The sequence below is a fragment of the Lampetra fluviatilis genome, chromosome 2 (assembly GCF_964198595.1).
Source record: "Lampetra fluviatilis chromosome 2, kcLamFluv1.1, whole genome shotgun sequence".
NCBI classification, from domain to species: Eukaryota; Metazoa; Chordata; class Hyperoartia; order Petromyzontiformes; family Petromyzontidae; genus Lampetra; species Lampetra fluviatilis.
Genome location: NC_136276.1, coordinates 30,484,780 through 30,499,715, shown reverse-complemented (window position 1 = coordinate 30,499,715; position 14,936 = coordinate 30,484,780).

The window sequence follows — 14,936 nt, the reverse complement described above, 5'->3', positions numbered from 1 at the left end:
CAAATCTAGAAGAAAGAGTTTACATGCTGTTGAAGTTATGTTAGCGAGCCACCTATGAAGCATGCAGTGGAGAAGTGCTGTAGCCGATTCGGTCAAGAGGGTTGAAGAAAAACAGGGAGAGAAAAAAATGCCGATCAACAATCAGCAGCAACACCAGCAGCGGCACAACACGACACAAATCCCGTGAAGCTGACGAGCTACTCTAACCCACAGTGCGGCCGATGCCTCCCGTTCAAGGGCTGGGCGCTCATCCCATCAGCGCTGTCATCATAGTTCGCGATGGACAGCCGAATGGGGATGAAGTCTGGCACAGCACACGAGGGGGTGGGTGGCCAGCACCACGCCCGACCACCTTTTGTCTCCCGCGTGGCTGAGTCGACCTAGAGGAGGCTCTGGACCGGGTCATGTAATCGTCACTGGTGTTGGTGGCCGTGAACGGGAATCGAACTCGGGTCGCCGGGCTCGTAGTGCAACGTGCTAACCGCTACACTACCGCTCCACGGAGCACACACAGACAACAAATATTCTAAACTTTAGTCGTAAGACTGCAAGGACAAGTGCTCTTTGCGATCACCTGTTATTTGAGGAGCGGTCGTGCAGAGATTCGCACGCATTGCACACACGATCTTAGCTGCCTAACCTATAAGTCTGAGTCCAATTCACGGTTCACGTAATTGCCCTAATATGTCTAATACATTTGTTGCACACTCGAAATGAAGGACGTGGGCAGGTGCTCCAAATCGAGGGCAAGCACATTTATTTATTGTAGTTAATATTAATCTTGTGAAGAACCGCACCGTCACTCTGTAAAATGCAACAACACGTGTGTTACAACCAGCCTTGCTCCCGAGCCGCCATTAACCATGTGACTGGTATATCCGCGTGGTCAATCAATAACCCTGCCAGCCACCTACAGGCCCGACTCAGTCATCACATGCTGCTGTACACACATGCTGCTGTACACACAGAACCACACTTTACTCCCTTGCTGCACAAGGACATTCTTAAAAGAGTGATCCATTCCTAATGTGCTACACATTTGTAACAAGTTCATCATCATCGTCGGCCGTGCAGAATGAAGGTATCCCCGCCATCATTCCCGGTCCTGCGATGCCTAACTCGCCTTGCAATAGGCGGCGATCGCATCTTGGAATTTGCAATGTGCTCACACAGTGGGATTGGAATTGCACACCCTTCCTTTGCGCTGAGCTTACTCACCCCTTGTGTTAACACAGGGTCCACGATGGGTCACTCTCACCCCCCTAATGTCCCCTACTTTCTTTCTCTCTCTCACGGGAAATCCATGGCAAGGTGTGTGTTGTTGTTGTTGTAACGTTCCTACCCGCTCCTACTAGACATCTGTGAAAAAAATATGTTTAGCTCATCGGATTCCTCCAGTATAAATAAATATTCTGATTCTGATCGAGGCTTCCGGGATTAAACAACCCTGGAGAGCGCTGCTCTCCGAGTGCGGCCGGGCGTGATGCTGGCTACGAGCTAACAGCACTTGCCCCAAAAGTCCGTTGAAGGCTATACGGGGGATTTTGGTCTTTTCATCGTTGGACACACACCAGCGCGCAGTGACATTCGTCGTATAAATATACAAAGGTCCTTCGTAAAAGCTGAGAGGCCGTACGGCCAAGCGATATGAGCGAGCACCTATTATTGCCGGAAAAAAAAAACCACCACAAGATATAGTGAGTGAGTTGCGTGGTCAGCTCCACGCGACCTTGCACTTGTATTTCCCGTTACACAATCGAGAGCTCTGACTGATGGACTCTTTATTGGGGGGGGGGTGGGTCTGCTCAGGTGAAACGTTATACATTTGACGCCAAGACTCAGTAAATGTCAACGCCTCCCCAGTAAAATGTGGAACGTTGGTTCAAGGTTGGGTCAACGTTTCCAAGCATGTGCCAACGCTGCCTCAACGTTGGGATGTTTACTAGGTAACCACCTCAACCTCTCCGTTGCGTGAATCACGAGGTTGCCGGTCCACGAGAGACTGCACCATCTCTTCTGCTGCTCTTTGTTTCCATGTTCTTTTCCTTCTTCTTCTTCATATTAATACTATAGTCACCCTCGATCTGTTAATCATTCAATGTTTCTGCAGCTCAGTGTGTGTCACTTGTGTCGTGATTGATCTGGTGGTGGCAATCTGCCCGAGCCGATTTGCACGGCAGGGAATTTTAACATTTAACAAGAAACAGGTTTGACCGTAGCCTACCGTCACGGGCAACAGCACAATGTGGATTTTTTCCCGAGTGCCTAAAGGTATACGGGGGGGGGGGGGGTCTTTATATTTTCTTGAAATGAGACGCTTCTTAGCTGGGATGAAAGTCTTGAGTCTGCTCTTGCGGGGGCTTGTCAGCACGAATTGCCAGGGCATTCCAGACCACGGAGGGCAGCAGCAGAGAAGGGGTGACCACCCACTCACTGAGCCAAGAGAATGAATGAGGGCGTCGTTCACCAGAACGCAGCGAATAAGGGCGCGAAAGACGGCGGAGTGAGCGTGTGCCATGGGAGGGGGGGAGGGATAAGCAAAAGGCGAATCTGTTCGATCAAACGTAACATTTTGAATCATTGTTGGCATACTCTTTGGTTCTTTCGGTAAAGTCACGTAGATAAAAATAATAAATTTTATTATTTTTTATCTAGAATCATTGTTGGCAGTTTTACGAATACAAAGTCAAAGATTCCACCTCCCTCCCCCCGCCCCCGTATAGCTTTAATATACTTTTGGGGAAAGTACTGTTAACGCGAGCACCTATGAAGGCAGACACGGCACGCGAGGGGGATGTGTCTCCCTCGTGGCGATGTGTTGTCAGACAACACCGCAGCAGGTACTCATCTGAGGCCGAGTCGACGTAGCGGAGGGTCAGGACCGGTTCAGATCATTGTAACTGGTGTTGGCCGTGAGCGGGAATCGAACCCTGGTGGACGGGTTTCTTAGCGCGGCGCGCTAACCGCTTACACCACCGGGTGATCACACACACACACACACATGTCGAGTAATATAAAACATATCTCAAGCACTTTGTTCATGTTGTGTGCTCTTTAAATGTTGCTCGATTCTTCGAATCAGGTCACGCCGTCTCAGAATAAACACAAACGCCCAGTTATATAATGATCACAAATTAGCAATGCGCACAAATTGAGCTTCAAAAGGACATTCAGAGACGCGGGAGAGGACATGAGAGAGAACAGTCCGCAGATGCTGACGGAAGCGATGACGGGGACGCCGATGTACGGGGCAATTCGATTATATCCTTGCGTGTGATGGCAGTCGTCTGTTCAGCAGCTCGATGCCGCCAATGTCGAGGTCTGCTAGCCACGACGAGAGGGCTTCAGCAGAGAGTCCGCGTCGTGTTTGCGGTTCCTCCTCCACTGAAGGAGTGCAGACGACAGTGGGTTAGCCACGTGGTTACATAGCCACACATCGCAACTTCTGTGGCGATGCCTTTAATTTTTAAATCCTTTATATTAAGTTCGCTTGCTTGCTTAGGACCGTGCAAATCTTTCGGTCGTTTTTTAACCCACTTCCCGTGATCCAATCGAGCTGACATCTTCCACACAGACTCGTTGTGCGTGACAATTAATGTTCGTGAAAATGTTTTTCCAAAATTGTACACTTTTTAGGACAAAAATATTATATTTAATTACCAATTGCTTAATGGTGCAATGCAATCATCTGACCCATAGGTGGCAGCCATCTCAAGCCAGAGGACGAGAGGACTCTAGCCGCCACGCATATAAAGGATTTATAGTGAAAAACTTTGTTTTTACGGGTTGTACTTATTCATTCATGAAGGCGATGGGGCGCAACGGCTTGTTGATGTTCTGACCGATAAAGGTGAAGGTGAGGGTGTGGAGGTTAAATTAGTGATTACTATTGTTTGGCTGGAACGGGTGGGTGATTGGGAAGGCGTGGGTACCTGTGGAGGGTTGATTGGGTGGTGATGCAGAGGGGGGTGGAGGGGGGGGGGCACGGGTTTGTAATAAGGAAGTGCGGGGAAGATGATTGGAGGGGTTATACATATGAAGGGGTTGGGATTAGGGGGTGGCGGGGTGAGCAGCGGGTTTACGTAGCAGTTTAATTGTAGGCGGAAATAAGAGTTAGCTGTCGCGATGAATCGTTGTGGTTTTAAAGGACATCTTGGGTTTAGGGGTAACACGCTCACTTAAGTAGTCAGCCGGTTATTTTTATCGTTTTGTGAGTGGTGGCAAACATTAATAACGAAACATCACGAAGTAGTAAGTTGTGTTTCCGAGGTTATTACAATGTGAGTGATGGATACGCCACCGGTGTCTTCTAAGCAATGTCAAAGTCGGGAGGCGGTGTGTGATGTTTGGGTCTCGAACGAGGCGTTTATTCTGGACGTCCGCGTTGTTTCTTCTGGGTCCGGGTGAGATACTGGGATGATTGACGGCGCGATCCCAGAAGGGGAATCGGGGATTTGAGACGGCGGCGATGAGCATTGTTCAGGTCTTGGTTGACGAGCTTAACGTGCAAACTCCCTTGCAATGTGCCTGTCTCTGCGGATATTCGGTGGCAGAACGTTCACTAGAACCGAGAGCACCAGGGGGGTTGACGTCGCTTTCAATGTTCCAGTTATGACGCCTCCATTGCGTCGTTATTTTATTAGCGCGTCAAAGTTTCGTGTTCAACTTTCCCGGACCAGGCTGGAGCGCAGTGACTCTGCCACTGAGCAAATCCGTGAGGGGGTGGCTGAGACGCCCCAGGCCGTCCGTGCAAGTTTCTGTAGGAGGGCGATTCTCGATTTGACGTCTTCAACATATCCGTTTTTACGTGGAACTCGAAAGTCAGGCGTCTGTCCCTGAGAGCCCGTAGACATCTTGCGTGATTGTTCAGGTGTAAAACGCTTGTGGGTGTTTCGGAAATATTTTGTCGGAGTCTCCATCGATGGAAATATCCCTCCCAATAAACTTAGATCAGCTGTTAAAAGTACTGGCAGTGTGTTTCGCGGTTTGTGCCCTGTGCGGGAAGGGCGATGTCACCTCTACATATGAACTTGCGAGACGATTTACGTGGCAGGTCACGTCACTGTGAAATCCCTTTACTCGGTCCTTTATGAATTCTGAGTTTGTTTCACTTAAATGATTATGATATACCCGTATGTTAGTTAGTGACGGTGCGAGTTCCGAGTCTTGCGGGAAGCTATATTCAGAATTGTCTCGTGGCTGTGTTTTACCAGCAAGGTGTGCCCTGAAAGTGTCGTTCCTGAGCAGTGCGTCGATTAGGTGTCGAGAGTAGAACGCCATTTCATGATATTGGCCAACTTCCGTTGCTTAACCATGACGCCAACCAGGGTCATGGGGTAGCAGCAGAGAGGTCAATCGTTGGTGCAGTGCGAGTGGAGGAGGAGGGACAGGGAGGCGAGTGCCAGGCGACCGGAGCTGCTGTGACAGACAATCGGCGACTGCGATCGCCTCGTCACACTCGAGATATGACAAGGAGGTAACGAGATGGAACGTACGATGAGATAACTCATTTTTGGGGGAAGTGGATTTTTGTGGTGGTAGTCGTTGGGGAGCGGTAGTGCAGCGGTTAGCGCGCTGCGCTATGAACCCGGCGACCCGGGTTCGATTCCGGCTCACGGCCAACACCAGTGACGATTATATGAACCGGTCCCGGGCCTTCCCTAGGTCGACTCAGCCTCAAATTAGTACCTGGTGCGGTGTGTAAACATCGCCACTGGAGAGACAAAAGCGGCCGTGCGTGGTGCTGGCCACCCACCACCTCGTGTACCGTTTCGGCCTTCATAGATGCTCGCTAACAGCACTAGCTATACGGGGGAGCTTTGTCCTTTTTTTGGGTGGTTGTTGTTGTTCATTTATACTGCCGTTGCTTTTCGGGTTGTAAGCAGGACGATGAGGGTGCTGCGGCGCGAGACCCGCGGCGTGAATGCACCCGCGTGGCTTCACCTCAACCGAGCGCAACAACCTCCCGTGACACTCTTGCGCAACTCGTCCGTGACGTTGAGACCTGGTCAGCGCTCACGCGGGCGAGTTTAACAACCGACGTGCTGTGCCTGCCGGCTGGCCCACCTCGCCACAGCCTTTCAAAGCGCTCCGTCACTGGCACCCATCACAATGCCCTGACCGTACCCCCCCCCCACCCCTTAACACAGTGAACGGGATCGCCTTCTCAAATTCACGGAGGTATATACCCCTTAACGACTGGACATTCCCTTTATTAACTTGACGTGGGTCCCTTTGGCGACTGAAAAGGGTTCCTCCACACACCCCCCTCGTGACCTCCACACGGGACCCCTCGGCTCCTCCACACACCCCCTCGGCTCCTCCACACACCCCCCTCGACTCCTCCACACACCCCCCTCGACTCCTCCACACACCCCCCTCGACTCCTCCACACACCCCCTCGACTCCTCCACACACCCCCCTCGACTCCTTCACACACCCCCCTCGACTCCTCCACACACCCCCCTCGACTCCTTCACACACCCCCCTCGACTCCTCCACACACCCCCCTCGACTCCTCCACACACCCCCTCGACTCCTCCACACACCCCCCTCGACTCCTTCACACACCCCCCTCGACTCCTCCACACACCCCCCTCGACTCCTCCACACACCCCCTCGACTCCTCCACACACCCCCCTCGACTCCTCCACACACCCCCCTCGACTCCTCCACACACCCCCTCGACTCCTCCACACACCCCCCTCGACTCCTTCACACACCCCCCTCGACTCCTCCACACACCCCCCTCGACTCCTTCACACACCCCCCTCGACTCCTTCACACACCCCCCTCGACTCCTTCACACACCCCCCTCGACTCCTCCACACACCCCCCTCGACTCCTCCACACACCCCCCTCGGCTCCTCCACACACCCCCCTCGACTCCTCCACACACCCCCCTCGGCTCCTCCACACACCCCCCTCGACTCCTTCACACACCCCCCTCGACTCCTTCACACACCCCCCTCGACTCCTTCACACACCCCCCTCGACTCCTCCACACACCCCCTCGGCTCCTCCACACACCCCCCTCGGCTCCTCCACACACCCCCCTCGGCTCCTCCACACACCCCCCTCGGCTCCTCCACACACCCCCTCGGCTCCTCCACACACCCCCCTCGGCTCCTCCACACACCCCCTCGGCTCCTCCACACACCCCCTCGGCTCCTCCACACACCCCCCTCGGCTCCTCCACACACCCCCTCGGCTCCTCCACACACCCCCCTCGGCTCCTCCACACACCCCCTCGGCTCCTCCACACACCCCCATCGGCTCCTCCACACACCCCCATCGGCTCCTCCACACACCCCCCTCGACTCCTCCACACACCCCCCTCGGCTCCTCCACACACCCCCATCGGCTCCTCCACACACCCCCCTCGACTCCTCCACACACCCCCCTCGACTCCTCCACACACCCCCTCGAGTCCTCCACACACCCCCCTCGACTCCTCCACACACCCCCCTCTGCTGCTCCACACACCCCCCTCGACTCCTTCACACACCCCCCTCGACTCCTCCATACACCCCCTCGGCTCCTCCACACACCCCCCTCGACTTCTCCACACACCCCCCTCGACTTCTCCACACGGGTCCCCTCGACTCCTCCACACACCCCCCTCGACTTCTCCACACGGGTCCCCTCGGCTACTCCACATGGGTCCCTTTGACTATTTGCCCTCCACCTTCAACATCGTTCCCACGCCTCCTCGTTTGCGCTCACGCACACACAAGCGCGCCCTGTCCCACCCCACCTTATCACCGTTCTCATGATCATTGCAACTCCACGAGGTGAGATCTTGCATGGAGCCCCAGGCCGAGGGAGATTGACAGTTCTTTTGTGTTTCTTCCATTTGCGAATAATCGCACCAACTGTTGTCACCTTCTCACCAAGCTGCTTGGCGATGGCCTTGTAGCCCATTCCAGCCTTGTGTAGGTCTACAATCTTGTCCCTGACATCCTTGGAGAGCTCTTTGGTCTTGGCCATGGTGGAGAGTTTGGAATCTGATTGATTGATTGCTTCTGTAAACAGGTGTCTTTTATACAGGTAACGAGCTGAGATTAGGAGCACTCCCTTTAAGAGTGTGCTCCTAATCTCAGCTCGTTACCTGTATAAAAGACACCTGGGAGCCATAAATCTTTCTGATTGAGAGGGGGTCAAATACGTATTTCCCTCATTAAAATGCAAATCAATTTATAACATTTTTGACATGCGTTTTTCTGGATTTTGTTGTTGTTATTCTGTCTCTCACTGTTAAAATAAACCTACCATTAAAATTATAGACTGATCATTTATTTATCAGTGGGCAAACGTACAAAATCAGCAGGGGATCAAATACCTTTTTTCCCTCACTGTATATACAGAGGCAGAATCATGTCAATCGTCTTTTTCTCATAAGGGTGAGATCAATTCACACCGGCGATGAACTTTTCGAGATTTTTTTCCCATTACAAAATGAGCAAATAACATTCAAATGGTGTTTTTTCGCACGGTCTCTTTCTCAACAGAGAACGGAGTAGGCTTGAAGCAAGCGAGTGACCGCGGTAGTAGTGACATGGGGTAACAGAAGCATCACCTGCAGAAGGTTATCACTGAAAGCTTACGAAACAGAAGTGCCTAGGGCACACAAGAACCTTGATCCGGCCCTGCCGATGCTGCATGGCACACGCGTAGTTATAATATTGTAATGGTGGTCGTAGTCTTGCTGATGACGATTATATTTCGTTGTGGTAACCATCACCTGGGGCATGACCCTGGCACTCATCTTGTTTAGTATTTAGTTTTCCTTTTTCAGATTTTGTTTTGATAACAGGCATCTCCCGTAATCAAAGGCGGCGATGTCCTTGCACCAAGGCCGTAATTATAATATATATGCTGAAAATGTCCCCCCCAATATATTGCTATAAAAATTGCTATGCTCTGTAAATAAAAACAACAATTTGCTAAACCTTGGCCACAATATCTGGACTTGTCTTCAAGTAAATCAACGCATAGATTTCTGTTTATATGATTGTGGTTACATACAATGAATCAATAAATGTAAAAAAAAGTAAAAACAGAGCAATGTAATGCAATGCACTATTAGACATTATTGTAAAAAATAAGTAAAAAGTCCATCCCATGTGTTAGTGAAATTTTAAATATTTTAGGCAGGAAATTAGTTTTTAAATTTAGATATTTTTCTGGGTCGGGACCCCTAGATACCCTGAAAGATTTGGTCCCCCCCAATGTTGACTCCATGGCTAGGGCCTTGCCTTGCACGACTGCACGTGAGAAAAGCGGCGGTCTGTTTATTAATCGTTGGGGTCGTCCTTTGACGAGGGCACGAGTTCAATGTAAGATGCACTTTTGTCACAACTGTACGAATCGTAATGTTTACGGACGGGTGGAACAGCTGAAATGTTTGGGCGTGAGGATATTTGTGATGACAACAGTGGTAGGACAGTGAACTTGCAACGTCAAGCCAACGTTTCGGCCAATTAATGAGCGTGTATTAAACAACGTGGGGAGGAAATCGGAGCACGCAGAGAAAACCTGATCCTTGTACGAGGGTGCAACACTCGATATCACGTGCAGGTGGAAACAGATCAGTTAACTTGCTGCCCTACCTGCCTCCTGGCCAAGCCCAAGAGAAGGGAGTTTCGTAGCATTTGCACGGTGATTCACCGATCCCTCACTGCCTCCACAGTGTTGGATCACAGGCCACGTGCAGAATAGCCACCACCGCCTGACCTATCAATCTTGGGCAGTGGCGTTCCTATGTGGGGTACGGGGTTTGAGTTTGGTGACCGCAGTCACACGGCTGCCATTCCTAATTGTCCTTCAATGTGCCAAACAGCCTTATCTCTTGTACAATGTTTGTATGCAGTACATCGCTTGTTGAAGGAGGGAAGTTGAGGCTGGGAGGTTTTTTTCTGTCGCGTTGCCGATGTTTGAAATTTTCTCGGGCTGTTCACCACCGAGCCTCTGGATTGCATGATGAAACTACGAGAGCTTGTGGCTCGAGCCCAAAATGGGGCTCGTACGTTGAACTTCTTTCGCACCGTACGAAGCCAACCGTGCTAATCGGAGGTTCTGAAGAAATTAGTTGTCAATATGTATTTTTTTAAGTGCCTTGCTCCAGTGACTTCCTAAAATCGGAAAAAGAGCGTTCTAGACGGCCGCAGAAGCGCATCTAAAAGCGCACGATGCGGTGACCGTCTTTGTTCTTTTGGCTAGCCAAAAGCCGCTGATGCAAGGATGACCAAAGTGGCGAGGATGACCAGGTTGAGGACTATTGTCTCACCTATGGGGACTATTGAATCAGTAAGTCCAGTTTGTGCAGTACAGCACTATGATGCAGGTCTACAGACACACGTCTGTCCGGCAATTGGCTCAGTGTCCTGCCTACCATGCTGCATTCGCGGCTGTGAGCGGTGCGTCTTGAGCCTGGGTTCCGGGTACTGCTGGGCCAGACTGCAGCTCGGTATTTTAGCCGCTGATTGAAATCTCATCAGAATCTTGATTTAGACTGGAGGAATCCGATGAGCTATGAAAGATGTCCAGTCTGATCTAACGCCACCAGTGCTGATGTACGGAGCACGCTGGCGTTGGCTCTCCCCCACGTCGTGCCTGATAGATTTCCCATGAGGTTGAACCGTGGCATTGACCTTCTCGAGTGCTTTTTCTATGCGTCTTTGAAAGATGAAGCTTCTGGCTAAGGTCAGGCCCGGGTATTTCGTGTCGCGCCCATTTCTCTTCACCTGCTGACCACGAAAGTGACGTCGAGGTAAGCTTCTTCGACAGCCTTGCTGTCGGAGTGGAAGGCTGTCACTGTTGTTTGGGCGCCGCGGTGGCGAGATGTTATTTCCCTCGCTTGGTATGCAGGAAGACGTGGGTTCGATCCCAACCCTGACGCCTGCTGTATATTTTGAGTTTGCGTGTTCTTCCCGTGGTTGCGTGCATTTTTCTCCAAGTCCCCCTACGATGTTTCCTTCCACATTTAGAAACGCGCCTTTTAGGGTAATATGGCCGCTATAAATTCCTACAGAATCATAAGTGACTTTAGTTTTTGGCCAGGTCACTTCTGCTAAAAAAGCTATACAGCTCACTTAAAAATAATTTTACCTGCTGAAATAAGTTTAGAGCTTGTAGTGTAAAGGCGGGGGCAGGGGTGTAGTTTCAAACTGTAAATAATGTCCATTGCCGTGAGATGAGTGGAGGATGGTGCCACTCATGGCCAGATGCGTACTTTGAAGCGTGCCGACAGTGTCGTTGGTGCAAAGTCTATTCACTCTTCTGGGAATCACGTGACCGGCAGGATTGCTCGTGTCCATGTTGAAAAGTTGAAGGTGGCTAGCAGGCAACGTTGTGACGGGCCGTCGTGGAAGGGTGGCGCTCTGCCACAACAATGTGATCGTTTTGGGTGGACAGTATAATGCGGTCTCTCATCAGTCCACTCTCTCTCAGCGATCAGTCCACTCTCTCTCAGCGATCAGTCCACTCTCAGTGATCAGGCCACTCAGCGATTAGGCCACTCTCACTGATTGGGCCGATCTCAGCGATCATTCCACTCAGCGATCATTCCACTCAGCGATTAGGTAACTCTCAGTGATCAGGCCACTCAGCGATTAGGCCACTCTCACTGATTGGGCCGATCTCAGCGATTAGGCTACTCAGCGATTAGGCCGTTCCCTATCGTTTTTTCTTTCCGTAGGAAGTTGGCCTCAACGTGGTTTAAGTGAGCGCAACTGTGTCGCCCGGGCAAAAGTTGGCCTCGCCGTTTGACAGGGGCGTACACTGGGCGCGGTGGGGGTCGGGACAGTTGGGCCACTCAAAGCGCCGCGCACAGATAGATTCAAGGCAGTGAGTTGCAGTATTGCCTTCTCCCTACCAGAGTTTGAGATTGAAACAAAGATCCCCCGTATAGCTTTAGCGGACTGTTGGGGCAAGTGGGTGGGTGGCCAGTAGCACGCCCGACCGCCTTTGTCTCCCCAGTGGCGAAGGCTATACATCGCAGCAGGTACTCATTTGAGGCTGAGTTGACCTAGGGGAGGCCAATAATCGATTCAGATAAACGTCACTGATGTTGACCGTGAGCTGGAATTGGACTCTCGAATCGCCGGATTTGTTGCGCAGCGCGGTAACCGTTGCCCTACGGCTCCCCAATACGATTGAGAACACACGCACGAACGCATGTCCGTTAAAAAATTTTCAACAGAAACACTGACGCATCGTAAATGCCCAGTTTGCCTTTTAACTTGTTTTTATTAAAATGCACAACAATAACTTTACAAGGATGTCGTGGTTGAAAATCGTATACTTACATTTAAAATTATATACATGTCGAGCTCGCTACGGAATATGCGTTCTCACTTGCAGTTCGTGATGAGATTGAATTTTACATCGAGTCGCCGTGTGTGTGTCTACGAACACAGTGTTCTTCATTATAGGGCCCGCGGGTCACTGGCGGCCCCTGGTGGCCTTTAGTGCGCCCCCCTCCCCCCCCACGACAATACACAAATGGTGAAAACAGCCCCCATCATTATCGTGCTGCTGTCGTTTGTTGATTGATGGTCACGATGTCGGTCCCACACGGGAGGTCAGAAACCTTGGTGTTGAGTTTGACCAGTCATTATCCGGAGGCACATCTATCTAAGGTGGTTATAATGTATGATTTCCACCTGAGAAATATTGCCAGAATGCATCGCTTCCCCGTCACCTGCTGACTTGGAGAGACTGGTTAATGTGTTTGTGTTATCCCGACTCGACTACTGCAACGCCTTATTGGTTGGTATACCGAGCAAAGCACTGGGTGGACTCCAGCTTGTTCAGAATGCAGCTGCTGGAGTGCTTACACCACGTACATTATACCAGTCCGCTTATCTCTTCATTGGCTACTGGTCAAATTCCGAGTGGATTTTAAGATACTGCTATTAACCTATAAGGCTTTGAAAGGGCTCACCTCACATTACTTGCAGGAACTAGTACATTTATATATTCCATCAAGGTTCTGAAGAGCTTCCGATCTCCGACTGCTCGTGGCTCCCACAGGTCTAGGTTGCACTCTTTTAGCGATCGGGCTTTTGTTAGTGTGGCACCAAAGCTATGGAACGCCTTGCCACTTGAAGTCGGGCAATATATTTAAGTCTGCTTTTGAAAACCCATCTCTTTAAAGTGGCCTTCCCTCTTTAGTTTGGTCGGTTGCCCTGCTTCTGTTTTTGTTTCCTGCTGTTCATGGATTGCGCGTTATTTGAATTTTTCAAATGTGTGGTGGCCCTCACATTGATGATGTTTTATCAACGAAAGTGCCTCCCCCCTCCACCCCCCCCCCTGAAAATTATTGAATAGCACTGCTAGTCTAACTGTTATCGGGCCTAGGGTGGCCTCGTGGTTGCCAACTGGGCGATTTTGTCTCCAGCTCTCGTGGGCTCTTCTTCGTCCGACGGGATTCCGTAGCGACAACGTTTTTGCCAAAGCGACTAAGGGACAACTCTGGCTAAGTTGTTGTTTTTTTAATGCAACGAAGACGTGATGCGAATTTATGTTCGATTCCAGGTCTGCCTTAATAAGGATCGCATGTATCAGCTTACTTGCTCACGTCTGGCACCTCGGGGTCTTCAGTTCGGTGGCAGTTGTGATTTTGCGGAAGGTTTCAGCTATTCGCGACATCTAGAAACGGTTTTTTGAGGTTCGTTTGGCCATTTCTCCCTTAAATAATAATGATGAATAATATGCATTATTTATAGAGCCTTTGAAAGATCACAAGCGCCGTACATACGAAAACGTTAACACTCCATCGAATAGGAAATAAATAGAGTGCTCGACAAGACAGATAAGAATACGGATTTTTGCAACACTGCCAGGCGTAGTAGCCACCGCAGTTGTATGCAATATCAACTGAAGATTTATTTACGTATTTTATAAGCGGTATAGCTGTTCCGATAACAGTGTTTAGGGGTCAAGGCTAATCATCGTGGCCCAAACGGAGGCGCTCCCTGGCTGCTGTCTCAGCTGTGGTATTGAGCCACAGCTGAGACAGCGTCGGACGGAGCTCCTCAACGAATTTTGGAAGCCCGGGGCAAAAATAGCCATAGCCACATGAGCCCCTCCTCTGATCCCCCCACCGCCCCCCTCTTTTTCTGAGGGCCCCCCTCTGATCTGAAGCCCGGGGGAAAATTACTCCACCTGCGTCCCCTTCCTTCCGCGTCTATGTAGTGTGAACGCTTTTGATTTGGCACGCGTGTTTTTATATCGTTGTGCCGCGTGGATGTCATTATTATACACGCTGTGCGTAAACTCGAGGATTGAATGGTGATTGCGATGGTGGAGATCAGGAATGCTATGCGTAGGAAACCATCAACATCATCACAAGAATACACAAATATCACAGCAGTACACACACCCCGTAGAGAGACAAAGATCCTGTTGGGACAAGTGCTGTTAGCGAGCACATATGAAGGTTGGCACGGCACATCAATAGGTGGGTTGTGTGGCAAACAACACGCCCGGGCCACCTTTGTCTCCCCAATGCTGATGTGTTAACACCGCACAGTTACTCATTTGAGGCTGAGTTGACCTAGGCGAATCCCGGGACCGGTTCTGATATCCGTCACTGATGTTGGCCGTGAGCGGGAATCTAACTCGGGTCGCCGGGTTCGTCGCGCGTTGCACTTTTTACTGTGCCGCCACTCCCCACAGACATCACACGTATATACCATCACGTACACACACACATACACATCATGTACGTAACCACATGTTCACACAATATATGCCTACGTACACATGATACATACACACAAACGCACGTACGTTTAGACAAAGATCCCACAAATAGCCTTAACCAGACTGGTGGCGCAAGTGCTGTTAGCGAGCGCCGATGGAAGGCCGGCGCAGCACACGAAGGGGTGGGTGGCCAGCACCACGCCCGGCCGCCTTTGTCTCCCGAGTGG